The following is a 13,508-nucleotide window of genomic DNA, read 5'->3' on the forward strand; positions in this document are numbered from 1 at the left end:
GGCGTTTGCGCACAGTTTAAGTCTTGCATGCATAGAACAATATGGTCAGGGCTATGGCTTTATATACCCCTTTGTTAAAGCTTTGACAAAGGGTCAGGTAGACTCGAAACGTCAGCTCTTTTCTCTCCTTACAGATGCTGCTAGACCTGCTGAGATTTTCCAGCATTTTCTCTTTTTGTTTTCAGATTCCAGCATCTGCAGTAATTTGCTTTTATTTTTGGTTGCCTGTTATGCTACCAGCTGAAACAGAAATGAAAAATATTATTTGAAATCTATTACCTAAACTGATCAATTTTTACTCAAGAATGCTTTAATCAGACAAATTGTAAACACAGAAGCTGATCACACTAGACATATTTAGGACGGATATGATACTATTTTTGTAATAATGTCAAATTGCCTCTTGGAACATAGGAGCAGGAGCCATTCAGTCTGCTAGACCTGCTCTGTCATTTTAATGCATTTTACGTGCAGAACACCTTTATGTCAATGACATATTTTTGAACACCAATCTCTACTCTGAATATATAGTTACTGAGTTTTAACACCACTCTGGGATTGAGAATGCCAAATGTTTGTGTTGTGTTATGTCTCACAGCTAGTACACACTTAGCTCGTACACACATAAAAGCTTATGTTAATTCCATTTTGAAAACAGACAAAACTTTGGAAGAATATCGGGAAAGTAGTACCAATCTGAAACGAAGAATTAAGAGAGCTAAAAGGGATCATGAAATATCTTTCGCAAACACGGTTAAGGAAAATCCCAAAGCCTTTTATTCATAAATCAGGAGCAAAAGGATAACTTGAGAAAGAGTCGGCCCACTCAAGGACAAAGGAGGAAAGTTATGCGTGGAGTCAGAGAAAATGGGTGAGATTCCTAATGAGTACATTGCATCGGTATTCACTGAGGAGAGGAACATGACAGATGTTGAGGTTAGGGACAGATGTTTGATTACTCTCGGTCAAGGCAGCATAAGGAGGGAGGAAGTGTTGGGTATTCTAAAAGACATTAAGATGGACAAGTCCCCAGGTCCGGATGGGTTCCATCCCTAGTTACTCAACGAAGCGAGAGAGGAAATAGCTGGGGCCTTAATAGATATCTTTGCAGCATCCCTGAACAAGAGTGAGGTCCTGGAGGACTGGTGAATTGCTAATGTTGTCCCCTTGTTTAAGAAGAGTAGCAGAGATAATACAGGAAATTATAAGCCGATGAGCCTGACATCAGTGGTAGAGAAGCTGCTGGAGAAGATACTGAAGTATAGGATCTATTTACATTTGGAAGAAAATGGGTTTATCAGTGATGGGTAGCATGGTTTTGTGCATGGTTTTGTCATGTCTCAGCAACTTAATAGAGTTCTTTGAGGAAGTGACAAATTTGATTGATGAGGGAAGGGTTGTAGATGTCTTATACATGGACTTCAATAAGGCTTTTGATAAAGGTCCCCCATTGTAGGCTGATGGAGAAAGTGAAGTCGCATGGGGTCCAGGCTGTACTGGCTGGGCAGGAGACAGAGAGTAGTAGAGGAAGGGAGTTTCTCAAAATGGAGACCTGTGACCAGTGGTGTTCCACAGGGATCTGTGCTGGGACCAATGTTGTTTGTGATATACATAAATGATCTGGAGGATGGTATAGGTGGTCTGATTAGCAAGTTTTCAGATGAGACTAAGATTGTGGAGTAGCAAATAGTGAAGGGGACTGTCAGAGAATGCAGCAGAACATAGATTGATTGGAGAGTTGGGCGGAGAGGTGACAGATGGAGTTCAATCCAGACAAAGCGATGTGGTACATTTTGGAAGTTTCAATTCAAGAGTGAACTATACAGTAAATGGAAAAGTCCTGGGGAAAATTGATGTACAGAGAGATCTGGGTGTTCAGGTCCATTGTATCCTGAAGGTGGCAATGCAGGTCGATAGAATGGTCAAGAAGGCATATGGCATGCTTTCCTTCATCGAACGGGGTATTGAGCACAAGATTTGGCAGGACATGTTACAGTTGTATACAGCTTTGGTTCGGCCACATTTGGAATAATGTTCTGGTCACCACATTACCAAAAGGATGTGGATGCTTTGGAGAGGGTGGAGAGGATTTTCACCAGGATGTTGTGGTATGAAGGACACTAGCTCTGAAGAGAGATTGAGTAGATTAGGATTGTTTTCATTAGAAAGATGGAGGCTATGGGGGGACCTGATTGAGGTCTACAAAATCATGAGAGGTATAGACAGGGCGGATAGCAAGCAGCTTTTTCCCAGAGGGGGGGGACTCAATTACGAGGGGTCACGAGTTCAAGATGAGAGGGGAAAAGTTCAAGGGAAATATGCATGGAAAATTCTTTACGCAGAGAGTGGTGGGTGTTTGGAACGTGTTTCCAGTGGAGGTGGTAGAGGCGGGCACAATAGTGTCATTTAAGATGTACCTAGATAGATACATGAATGGGCAAGGACCAGAGGGATACAGACACTTAGAAAATAGGTGACAGGTTGAGATAGAGGATCTGGATCAGCGCAGGTCTGGAGGGCCGAAGGGCCTGTTCCTATGCTGTAATTTTCTTTGTTCTGTCTTAACTCAGGCCGCTTGAAGCATGACATGTTGATAGAAGAGTGCTATTCTTTGTAACCAAATATCTTAATATTAGCCCAAACACTAAAGTGCCTGTGACTGTATTATATGTAAACACCTGGAGCTGTCATAAACGTCCATTAAATCCTTCAGTACAAAGTTGCCCACATCTAGGTCTTAAGTGCAAGAACAATTGAAAGTACTGTCTCATCAGGTACAAATAACATGCAGAGGCAGAGGTCCACAACATAATGGCAGACGGCTCTAAATAATAAAACGCATAATAATATTCAGAAACATGGATAAATAAGATGGATTAGAGTTTGGTCAGCATTTTGGCAGAAGTTTGAGATCTTATGAAACAATGATTGATCCAGTTTGCAAGATGTTGCAGCATTTGCTCTTAGCTGCAAGAATGCAATGTGACTCTAAGACCTAAGGATAGAGCAGTTTTATTCCTAAACGGTGAAACCCAGACTAACTGTTGACAGCACTTGTTCCATACACCTGTACTACAATGTCAGTGGTGGTGAGTTTACCTGCAATAAGTTGGATCAAGTGGCTTTGTTTCCCCTGATGGAACACTCCATCTGGTGGATCAGCTGAAGAATTAAACAGTTGAATACTAGACCGTGAACCGTGACTGCGATTGTTCCTCTCTCTATATTAGCAATAACTAGTACTATTATATCCGAAATGTATGTGACCATTCCATTGCTAATGAAACTTTAATAAGTTGAAGAAATGCTACAGAATTAATTTTTTTAAAATATCTTTGTAGTTCAATAACAGAGTCTTTGCCTAGATAAAAGCATTATTTGTTTTTCCAAAATACAGAGCATGATGTAAATCAAAAGTCTGCTTATGCTATCACTTTATAAATAATTACTGTTCTGCTAAAACTGTTATACAAAGTTTACATGGGAGGGTCAGTGCACCCTTGTTCTTGTTTAGAGCATTTGGAACCACCAGTGAAATATGTTCACATGTGACTCCACCACTATATCCCATATGAAATGTGCTGTGTCAGATCCAAATAGATTAATTCATCAAATGTTCCGCAAGTTAGTTGATCATCTTTGTTGTAATTAGATAGAATTAAATTTTTAACCTAAGTATGATTTTTTCATCTGTCAAATTTTACCATTTTACATCTTTAAGTAATTGAATATACTTACAAGGCCAAATGTTGTAGTAATTTTCCACGGCCTTTTAAAAATCTTTTAAATTTACATAGAAGTACATAATTGGTCTTCACATAAATGCTGCTGAACATTTAAGAGTGTGTGTAATGAATGAACTAACGCTGTTTGCTGCAGGAAAGTTTCATTTTAGATATTGGTTGAAAGGATATGACCATGAAACCCGATGACCTATCTGATAGACGTCCACTGTAGCTGCCACAGATGTATCTGGGAGGTTTAGAATTTAGGCTGGGTCCTGGATATACTGGATGGTAAGGCTGCATTGTCAGAAGAAAATTTGGGGAGCAGAATAGCAAAGCTAGACCGTGCCTGCCAGCCTAGGCAGGCTATTTAAGGAAGAGCAGGGAGTTCTCCTATATTTCGAGTCGATGTTCTTCTCTCAACCTACATCAAAAATAGATTATCTGTCGATTCATTGTTTCTCTAACTTTGCTGCAGACAAAGGGCTTGTTGTTCCTGCCTGCTTAACAACAGCAACAACTCTTGAAATATATCTGCAAAGCATTTTCTCATGTCTTGTGATATAACAAAGCACTTTATAATTGTGAGTTCCTTTCTCTGGTAAGGTAAAGTCATCCTTAACTAAAACCTCTATACGTAAACATGGTGTCCTTACTTGTTGATAAAGGTCTAGGCCTAAACCCCTCTCCTGTATGGATATCCTCAGCAATTCCCATTACTCATCTTCTCCCCTTACAGACATATGAACTGACAGACTATATAATTGCAGCATTTCGTATTTATATTTAATAAATTGGACATTGACTCTCAGAATCACTTTTAATAAATACTGTAAATTATTTCTTTATCATGCATTACTTTCACCTCTTCACCATTGACTCCTCGTGAGTTGTATCACTTTGTGGCTCATTAATTCATTCTGGCCAGGCCAGTATTTTTGCCCATACCTGATTGCCTATGGGCTATTAAGAGTCAACCACATTGCTGTGGGTCTGGAGTCACATGTAGGTCAGTCCAAGTGAGGATGGCAGATTTCCTTCCCTGAAGAACATTAGTGAACCAGATGGATATTTTCCTGAGTATCGACACTGGCTTCATGGTCCATAGTAGATTCTTAATTCAAGATTTTTTAAAATTGAATTCATGTTTCACCATCTGCCTTGGTGGGACTTGAACTCAGCTCTACAGATCATTGCCAGGATCTCTGGATTAATGGTCGAAAACTATTATGGCGTCACCTCCTCATTGCATGGAAATGTTTCAAAGCACCCCTGGAAACATATTGCCCTTTTTAGTAAGCTGTGAATGTTGATATTGAAGTAAATATCTTTTCATTTAAATATAAAGCCTGACAGTGCATGTTAAATTCCATTAAACTGAAGCTGAATATTGTGCACAGATGCATACTTGTAAAATGCTTTTGGATCCCAATCAGCTTCTTAGATTAGATTCCCTGCAGTATGGAAACAGGCCATTTGGCCCAACAAATCCACACTGACCCTCTGAAGAGTAACCACCCAGATCCATTCCCCTATATTTACCCCTGACGAGTGCAACTAACACCATAGGCAATTTAGTATGGCCACTCCACTTCATCTGACCTGCACATCTTTGGATTATGAGAGGAAACCCAAACAGACACGGGGAGAATGTGCAAACTCCACACAGACAGTCACCCGAGGCAGGAATCAAACCCAGGTCACTGGTGCTGTAAGGTAGCAGTACTAACCATCGAGTCACCATGCCATCCTCTCCCTAACTCAGAATTTCACAGGTTCTAATTGAGACCAGCTCAATTTCTCTGCTGCAACCTTAGCCTTATTTTCACTTTGACACCTTAACATTTTACAACATCACACACAAACCTTTCTTCCAGGATAATTACATGGCTAGAGATATGCTTACTATGTTGGGTCAAAACTTAACAAAGATGGAGCACAGGACAAACTGATAAAGGGGTTTCAAACATTGCCCCATATTGAATGCAATAAAGAAGTCAACGAGGATTGGTGATGAATGATTCCAATCTCAGGAATAATATTTAATCATAGCTTTAGTGGGAAATCAGACTGAAGGAATTTGAAAAGGGATTGGTAATCAAGATAGTTTGCTACCTAACAGTACATTTATGTTCTAAGCTCCTTAGCAAAGAAAGGCAGATTAAAGCAGCCTGGACCTTTTGAAGACAATGGAGATTTTAGATGTCCCGACTGGGAAAGGAATAGTTCTTGCATGAAGGGAGTCATCAACAATGTCAACAAGGTTTGGTCTAGGGGAAAATAGCTGAAAGATCAGGATTTGGACTCAGTTTGCAGCAGGGTGGAGGTTGATGGAATGGGCGGTCAGTTTCATGCAGGTAATTAGTATTGTGAGAATTATGACATGTTGGGCTTTGGTTGAGGTGGGGTGAAGTGTGCCAGGAATAGACATGAATATACCATCCAGAAGCAGAAGTCAGCCACTTGGCCCCTTAAACCTCTCCACCATTCTCTAAGATCTGTTTGTGTTTCAAACTTTATATTACCGCCTACTCTCCGTATGCATTTGATTTCCTTGTCGAACAAGGATCTATCCACTTCTACCTTAACAATCTTCAATGATCTAGCCTCCAGTGCCTTCTGAGGCAAAGGGCACTAAAGTCACACCACCCACAAATAAAAAAAAAACTCCTAATCTCTATCCCAAAAGATAATCTTAAAACACCACAAGCTGCAGCCACAAGAGGAAACATTCTTTCCAGGTCCACTTTATCAAGAGCATTTGGACATTACATATATTCGTTAAGTCATCCTTCATTCTTCTAAGTATTAGTGAAAACAAGCCTAGTCTACCCAATCTTCCTCATAAGACAACTCAGATATCAATTTAGTAACCCTCCTTGAAAAACTTCCTGTGCATTTAGTTTCCTTATATAAGACAAAACTGTACACAGTACTCCAGATGTGATCTCACCAATGCCCTACACAAGTGAAGAGGAAAATCCCTACCTTTATATTTCTCTCATAATAAAGGATAGTATTCTATTGGCCTTCCTAATTACTCTTTATACTTGTAATTTATCTTTGTGAGTCATGCATGAGAGCACCTCGATGTCTGCAACTTGGAATTCTACAGTCATCCTCCACTTAAATAATTATTTTTTAATTCCTCCTGCCAAAGTTAACAATTTCACGTTTTTCTAAATTATACTTCATCTGGCAGATATTTGCATACTCAATCAACCCATCTATATCCATAAGCAACCTTCCTTATCCTCTTTACACCAGACTTTGGTACTTATTTGTCTTCTGCACATTTAGCTACAATGCCTTTGCCCCCTTGTCTAAATCATAGATGTAAAATTGTAAAACGTGGAGTCCCCAGAACAGATCCCTATGAAGTCTCACACATTACATCCTGCCAATCAAAAAAAAAATTACGAATACTTTCTATTGTCTGCCAGACAGCCAACCTTCCAACCATATTCATAAGTTTCACTCTATGCCATAAACTCAGGCTTTGCATAAAATTCTTTTGTGTAGCATCTTCTCAAACACCTTCTGTAAATCCAAGTACAGGCACACCTTTATCCTTTACACAAATTACACCTTCAAAGAACTCCAATGAACTGATTAGACACAATGCCCCATTTGCAAAATCTTGCCGACTATTCCCAATTCCCATAAGTATTTCTAAGTGTCTGGCTATAATTTCTTTAACGACTGATTCTAAAACTTTACCCATGACAGATGTCAAGCCAACCGACTTATAGTTTCCTGTTTACTGCCTTCCTATCTTCATGAATAGAGTTATATTTTTAACTTTGCATTCTGATGGAACCTTTCTAAAAACATTGCAATTTTTAGAAAATTAATGCCCTCTACCTACCTTTTTTTTAAGACCATAACATGAAATCTATTAGGATCCAAGGGCTTGTTAGCCTACAGTTAAATCACTAATTCTGTAGTGACTGTAATTTCACTATGTTTCTCTTTCACTTGCTGATTAAAACTATTATTGGAACGTTTTGCATCTACTCTAGTGAAGACAGGTGCCCAAATTGTTTTTGTTTCATCGACCATTTCTTTATTATCTACTATTACCTTTCCATTTTCGGTCTCCAGAGGACCAACGCTCTCAATACTTACTATTTTCCTTTTTAAGTACTAGTAGAAATTCTTGCTGTCCATTTTTACTTTTCTAATTAGCTTCCTAGCATACTTTGATTTCTTCCTTCTGATTAACCTTTTAGACATTCTATGTTGTGCTTTATATTCTATCGAGTTAACAGATCTATCACTCATCTTTTCACATTCTTTAGTTTGAGGCGTTCCTTGTTTTTTGGTTAACCACAGATGATGGCTCCCCCCCTTAGAACTTCTTTTATCATAAGAATATACTTACTCTAAGTATTCTGAAACTCTTCCTTAAAATTCTACCATCGTGCCTCTACTGACCTATCCCCAATCTAGTAATCTCGTTCACTTTACTTAGCTCAGACTTTATGCCCACATAGTTGCCCCTTTTTAGATTTCAAATAATATTGTTAAACCTACTCTGTTCACTTTCAAATTGGATGGAAATTTTAATCGTATTGTTGCTGCTATCCTGCAGTGCCTTTTCTCTGAGGTTATTAATTCATCTGGTCACATTACTCAATATAAAGTCTCGTACTACTTGCTGTCTGGTTGGTTCCACATCATGCTGATCCACAAAATTTCACAAGCATTCTGTGATTCCTCTTCCATGTTATGACTGCTGTTTTAATGTTTACAGTTTATATGCAATAATCCTGTATTATTGCAATCCCTTTATCATAAACACCCAATATTTCTTCTTGTATACTTCATCCAAAGTTGGGTGGTTACTGTTAAGAGGCCTGCTCCAGCTGATGACCTCTTTCCAGTACTATTCCTCATCTCTATCCGAACGGATTCCATATTAGATCTTCTGAAACAAGGCCACCTCTAACTATTGCACCAAATGCCATCCTTGACTAATTATGCGACTTCTCCACCTTTACCTAATGTTCAATTCTTCTTGAAAATCCTGTACTCTTTAATATTTGGGATCCATTTTTTGCCATCATGCAATCACTGTATTGGCTACTGGATCATTATTATTTCCTTCAAAGTGCATTATCAATTTGTTTACTTTATTCTAAATTCAGATACAGAACATCTTTTTTATCATCTTTTTAACCTCTCATCTTAATTGTTGTTGTGTTCTTAGGTTAATTCTCTGCCTGTCCCATTCCCTGTCCTTCATTTTCCATATTACACATTTGTTATCCTGCTTTGATTCCACCCTTGATGCCTTTACAAGCTTTATCCCTCAACTACATTGTTTCATTTAAATCTCCTCCGACATCCTCGTATTGATTTAGCATAAACGGTGGTCCTGGTATAGTTCAGATGTGGACCATTCCGACGGTGCAGTCCCTACTTTCCCAGTACTGATGTGGATGTCCCACAATTCAGAACCCACTTCCTCCATGACTTACGGAGCCGCAGATTCATCTCACTAATCTTATCTGCCCTCTGTTGATAGCATGTAGCCCAGATAATAATCCAGAAGTCGGTCACTGTGAGGATTTGCTCTTCACTTGGTGCCTAGCTCTGCATATTTTCAAAGCGGAACCTCTTTCACAGTCCTACATACATTGTTGGCCCCTATATGGACATTGTCAGCTGGATTCATCCCCTCCCACTCCAGGATCCTGCGCTGTACCGGTCTCAAACCTTGGCAGCAGTCTGTTACATGGCCTTCAGGATTCATGCTATTGGCTACACAGAACAATGTCTATCCACTGCACTATACTGTCCCTTACTACCACTGTATTTCTTTTCACTCCCTCCACTTGCCTGTCAGTCTGCTATTCCTCCTTCCAAAACACTTTGCTGTTGACACAAGCAAGCACCATGAACTTGTTTGATTATTGCAAGGGCTAATGCTTTGGCAGTAAAGTATTCTCCAGCCTTTTGCCTGCCTCATTTGTGATCACAGCCTTGTGATCCTTGCCAGCGATGGAATCGGACAGCCTTATCCAAATGAGTGTGCCTGCCTTCAAGATCAAGTGTCCAGACATCTGTGTCCCGTCCTGGTGCATCTCAATGTCTTCAACTCAGCCTCCAATGCAATCGCTCTAAGTGGTAATACCTATGTTTGAAGAACCGTTAAGTGTGGAAACAGGCCCTTCGGCCTTACAAGTCCACACCGACCCTCCGAAGATTATCCCACCCAAACCCATTCCCCATTGCTCTACATTTTACCTCAAACCTACACATCCCTGAACACAATGGGTAATTTAGCACGGCCAATTCACCCAATCTGAACATCTTTGAATTGTGGGAGGAAATCAGAGCACCCAGAGGAAATCCACGCAGACACAGGGAGAATGTGAAAACCCCCACACAGGCAGCTGCCTGAGGCTGGAATCGAATCTGGGTCCCTGACACTGTGAAGCAGCAGTGCTAACCACTGAACTATCGTGCCATCCCATTTGGTTGAGATATGTTTGCCCTATGTTTGACGCCATGCTACACAATTGCTACGCTACACCTGTCCCCACCAAGCCTGCGTGCTATGTGGTTTAAAGTAATTCATTAATTTAATCAGTTCTGTGAAATGAATTGCTACTCTTAACCACAATTTTAAGGAGTCTAGTAAATGCTGATACCATTTACAACTGAAAAGGTAAATTTTCTGGGCGGCACGGTGGCACAGTGGTTAGCATTGCTGCCTCATAGCGCCAGAGACCCGGCTTAAATTCCCGCCTCAGGCAACTGTCTGTGTGGAGTTTGTACATTCTCCCCGTGTCTGTGTGGGTTTCCTCCAGGTGCTCTGGTTTCCTCCCACAGTCCAAAGATGTGCAGGTTAAGTGACTTGGCCTTGCTAAAGTTCCCATAGTATTAGGTGCAGGGGTAAATGTAGGGGAATGGGTCTGGGTGGGTTGCTCTTCGGCGGGTCGGTGTGGACTTGTTGGGCCGAAGGGCCTGTTTCCACACTGTAAGTAATCTCATCTAAACTAAAAATGATACACTTGTTAGCGAACCAGATAACTGTCTTAGGTACTTATATTAAGGCTTTACTGCTTTCTATTTAAAGATCTTCTGCAAGTCAGTGTCCTTAAACCATCTATTTACACAATCCCTTATACCAAGCACATAGCGGACAATTGACTTACCACACTCCTGTGAAGTCACTTTTGATTTTCCTCTTTTTTTTGAAACTGAGCGTAAACTATGAACCTCAGCAACTGAAGTCATACACCGCAAAAGGGTTAGGAAGAGCTAAAGGTGTGTTTTGTTCCTCAGTCGGACAGCCTTATCCAAACAAGTGTGACTGCCTTCTAGAACAAGTGTCCACGCAACATATAGTTAATGTCATGCCTCAACTATACAAAACGCTAGTGCGGCCACACTTAGAATATTGTGTGCGGTTCTGGTCGCCCCATTACAGGAAGGATTGGAAGCATTGGAAAAGGTGCAGAGGAGATTTACCAGGATGTTGCCTGGTCTGGAGGGAAGGTCTTATGAGGAAAGGCTGAGGGACTTGGGTTTGTTCTCATTGGAGAGAAGAAGGCTAAGAGGGGATTTAATAGAAACATACAAGATGATCAGAGGATTAGATAGGGTAGACAGTGAAAGTCTTTTACCTAGGATGATGACGTCGGCTTGGACAAGGGGGCATAACTACAAATTGAGAGGTGATAGATTTAAGACAGATGTCAGAGGCAGGTTCTTTACTCAGAGAGTGGTAAGGGGGTGGAATGTCCTACCTGCCAATGTAGTTAACTCAGCCACATTAGGGAGATTTAAACAGTCCTTGGATACGCATATGGATGATGATGGGATAGTGTAGGGGGATGGGCTTTGATTTGTTCACAGGTCGGTGCAACATTGAGGGCCAAAGAGCCTGTTCAGTGCTGTATTGTTCTACGTTCTATATCCTATCTGTGTCCCTTCCTGATGTGTCACAACGTCTTTGTGACACCGAACTAACCAAATTCCCAAACTTTTCACTCAATGCCACATGCACGTGTGTCGAGTTGCATTTCACATATCCTGTATTTGTACTGTTTATGATTCAGATGAGTCCATTCTGCTCTGCTGTTGTTCAGTCTCTACTTAAACTAGCTCTCCACTGAACTAACTATACTACAGCTGCTCCCAGTAGAGATCTTCCTTGTTTAAGAGAGAAACGTTGGATTTTAAATTTAACTTAAATTGCAAATCTTGCTTAAATGTTCAAAGCAACTAACATTAGATTTCAAAGAGATATTAACTCTTTAAAAAAAAGAGATTAACCTTTAAAACTCCGAAGATTTCCGCTCTACGTCAGCTGTACTCAGTGGCATGTGAAGAAAAAATGTGTAAGAAGACTATACATCTAAGCAGGGTGGCTTCAGTCTTTATGGTGACAAAATCTGTGACCTCCACAAAGTTGACATTGAACGTGGGGGTAGAACACATTGAGGAAAGGAATCAGAAAGGTCCAGGATTGTTTTGGTCCTCTGCGATCACCCTGAAGTAACGGAAGGATTAGGATGCAGTGATGGAGAGATGACAGGAGAGAAATTGCTTCATGCAAATGTTAATTTTGGGAATCTTGGAAAAGGAACACCGGGGAGACGAGATTGGGCCTTAAAGATGATGACTAAATGGTCAACTTGACTGAAATGCCTTAAGATATTGTAGTCCACTCCACTTCAAAACACAACTGCAGTAAAAAGACACCTGAAGAGCCAGATGTTTGATTGGCACTAAGTAAATTTGCTGTCACTCTTATAAAGAATGGAGTCATTCTGACCTTGAACATGAAGTCATTTGCCACTCCTTACACAGATAGTGCCAGCAGAGGAGACAGAGATGTGGACTTTGAATACAAGTGTTTTCCACACCTAAAACCCTCACAAGACACAGTGTGCCTCACACCCTGCAGGCAGTCAATCCATGTAATAGTTTATAAATTCCCACTTTGGAAATCGAATCAATCTGACTGAAGATTGGGATACAGACAGACTTTAACCTCACGTCTTTAATACATTGTCTGAGATTTTTTTTATATATAAAACCCTTAAGTTATCTCGAGAATGTGACTTAAAAGAAGTTCTAGGATTTACATATTAATGAACCGAAACCTGCAACCCATTCTAAAAGATGAAAGACTTAACAGGAATCTAGGTTTTGTTCAATATATCATTTCAGTTGCATGACACTCTAATCTTTTGCTATAAGTTCTGTGTCTTACGATCTTATACTCCACAACCAGCTGATAAAGGAGCAGCGCTCTGAAAGCTAGTGCTTCCAAATAAACCTGTTGTTGTGTGATTTTTAACTAAGACACACTGTAGCATTGACCTCATGGCACCTGTAGGCTCTATCTCAGGATCTCAGTCTGGACAGGTCGAGGAATACTAATTTAAAAATTAAACAGGCTAAACAGCGAATCTGTCTGCTGATAGTGCTTATCAGGTATTTGGGGATCACATTGATAATATCACACACCCCTTCCCCTTGAAAGAATCAGCACAATTATCACAACATGTGGAGTCAATGGAAAAGCACTGTTTTGTAAAGTCGGTTATGGAGGGTTGGTGCTTTTTGCTGGTATGTAAATGATGGAATCCAGAGAAGCTAATGATCTGGTCCCCGGATCTTGGTGGCAATGCCACAGAAGTTTATTGCCTTCATGTAGGTGTTTAAAGTCAGTGTAAGCATCTCTTCATGACATCACCTGCCATCAAGTCGCACAGTTCAGGCTGTACAATGTACTACAGCTCAAAAACGAATCAAGCAGCA

Source organism: Chiloscyllium plagiosum, unplaced genomic scaffold (genome assembly GCF_037043375.1).
Source record: "Chiloscyllium plagiosum isolate Xiang-an unplaced genomic scaffold, Cpla_swu_hap1 HiC_scaffold_1, whole genome shotgun sequence".
NCBI lineage: Eukaryota > Metazoa > Chordata > Chondrichthyes > Orectolobiformes > Hemiscylliidae > Chiloscyllium > Chiloscyllium plagiosum.